Genomic DNA, 2,943 nt, shown 5'->3' on the forward strand with positions numbered 1-2,943 from the left:
TGTATGGCTATCACAAACCTCTCTCCTTCTCATTTCGCCATTACAATATGCGTTTTATGTGCAGGGAAAAGTATGAGTAATGAAGTAGTGGTCTGGGAATTAACAACACAGATAACACTGCATGTGAAAGCAACATGTCAGAAGCAGGTCTTAAGCGGCACTTGAGTCGTAAGAGTGTCCGGAAACAATGAGCAAATACACTTAAATTCTACCGGCTGTTGACGAAGCTAAGTACTTACTCAAATACGCAAGAAAATCAAAAAATCGTTTACAACGAAATTGGGTTACTGATGAGGCGCTCAGAAAGCACTTATTATGACACGCGAGATAGAAGTAAAAACCCGCTCGCGTTGAGAAACACTCAGGAAACGCGTAAATAGATGGTTTTAGATTTTTTCCCACTAGCGCCATAATCCAATTTTCCAGGAGCTGTGTAAATGATTAATGAACATATCAATAGACGCCTTATTAATTTAGGAATTATTAGCAAAACGCGTTCCGAAAATTAGACATTTTTCTCATCGTGATGTTGACTAACGATAACTCGTAATCCCAAATTGAATGTCAAAAGCGTTAATAAACATGCAACAAATTCGATATATATTAATTTAGATCTATTACTGAATCAGTACAAATGTTACTAAGTAAAATTTTTGAGCATAAATTGTATAAATTAGTATTTATTTTGAATATAATCTAGTTCATTGTTTAAAGCTTTAAATTTAGTCTAAGAATAAGTTTTTTGTTTAGGTTTATAAACTGTGTATTTATCAAATATATATTTGGTTTGCAATAACAATTTCAACTTATGGAAATTAAATTAATATCAAATCTATCCCAATTCTATTATAAGTGTACTATTTTCATTATACTTTATATATATTTAATGTTAGCATGGTCTAGATTCTGTTATACATTTATTGATGAACTATTTATGTAAGCCATATTGACGATTGAGATATATATTACTCGATACACTCACGCATATATATATATATATATATATATATATATATTATGTGTGTGTACGTAATTCATAATAATAATAATAATAATAATAATAATAATAATAATAAAGATTTATAAAGCTCCACCCAAGGTGCTCAAGGCGCATAATTCATGATATGATAGAGATAAACCCTACATCGTCTTGCGTTAATGCTATATAAATATATAAATACATTTTAAACATTAAAGAAGTTGAATCTGCTAGTGTAAAAAAAAAAAGAGGTTCCCCAGCCGGGATGCAAACCCGGACCTTCTGCTGTCTATGTAGACACCTTAACCAACTTGTTATATTGTACACGATGCAGAAATCCACTACAAAATTGAAAACCACAAAACAGGATCTCTGTACGGATACGTTTTAAAGCATAATGATGTATGACAAGACAAAAAAACTCTAAGCAATAATGTGGTAATGCTTGATACTATAAGGATTATTAAAGGAGAACCAGCGTAAGTTAAAAAAAAAGTCGTTCCCAAACGAGAAACAAACGCGGGCCTTCTGCTTTATTATGCAGACGTCTAAAACTACTGAATCAGCGTTGGTAATTTGGATTCACTCTCTCTGTTAAACAGCTTTATAGTCCTAGATGCACTACATACAACAGAGATCATTATGAAAGGAGTTCGTCTTAATCATCATTAATATAGTTTTATTGTTTATGAAAGAAGTAAATTTATCAGTCTATTAGAATGCAGATGCTTTTGCCAACTGAGCTAGCCACTGGGTCCTGCTTGGGAGTTCGAATCTGACAAAGACAAAGTATGTTCCAATATCATGAAAGTCTGAAGGCAAACTCAATAATGTTTGACCGACTTAATTATTGGAAGAATTTCTTACGCTAAATAGACCTATCTAAGTGAATTAAAAATGAAGCTGTCTGTATCGTCGTTACATTTATAATAATGAGCTTGGTGATAAGATATCATCATGTCATTATTATTGTTTTTAATATTATTAGTATTATTATTTATAATCAGAAATATTAACTCTTAGAAAATGATCAGCCATACATAAAACCATTCCACCTATGGCGAATAAAACATTCTTGGAAACTACCATCAATCAAAAGTATAGGTCTGTGTACTTGTGGGAAAATGAGGACATGGTCGCCATTACAGTGTTTGCTTATAAATCATTATTCTTAATCAGCAACATATGCTTATATATTTCTAAAGTTACAAATTGCAATATAATTAGTTAGAAATGATTATCTGGAAAAAAAGGAGCACAGAAAAAAAAAAACTGTTACTGGCAATCATGCGCAATGTCGGATGTTCTTGCTGAAACTGGTAAGAATTCTCAATCATGATCATTGAACATAGTTCCCGGAGAATATTGCACGCTAAAAAGCCGGCCGCACACTGCGTCGCACGACGGCCGTACGACTGTCGGCCAACGAATCCAACTCTGCTTCCTGTGAGCGCTAGCCGACGCAACGTCTACTGATTTTAGGTGGCAATCTGAACGTATCGTGATTAAAACTAACCGTTGCGCGCTGCGGCGCGTCCTGGTGTTACGTTCTCCATAGAGTCGCGTCCGCCGACGACTGTCGGGCGCAGTGATGACGCAGTTTTAAAATTTTCTTTCAGGCCTACATAAGCCTAAGAATGAAATTAGATGTCAACAAACATAATTTAAAGATGCTGTCTCTGGTCAATCCGGAAATAAAACCCCTTAGAAATGCAATTAAAACACTGTTCCATAAATTGATTTTAGGCCAATTTAAGAATGTAGGCCCTGTACAAGGAACGGTAGGCCTACTATTAATGTGTCTATTTGTTGACGAAAAAATCATGTTATTCAGATATTGAATCGTTATTTGTATCATATTATATAATTATTATATACTATACTACTAATATAATATTTATAAACAGATAGTGATGATAGTGATAGATGATGATAACGATAAAGATTGTTATGATTGTTATAAT

This window comes from Anneissia japonica, unplaced genomic scaffold, assembly GCF_011630105.1.
Source record: "Anneissia japonica isolate Jap-2015-1 unplaced genomic scaffold, ASM1163010v1 scaffold993_len1110182_cov180, whole genome shotgun sequence".
NCBI classification, from domain to species: domain Eukaryota; kingdom Metazoa; phylum Echinodermata; class Crinoidea; order Comatulida; family Comatulidae; genus Anneissia; species Anneissia japonica.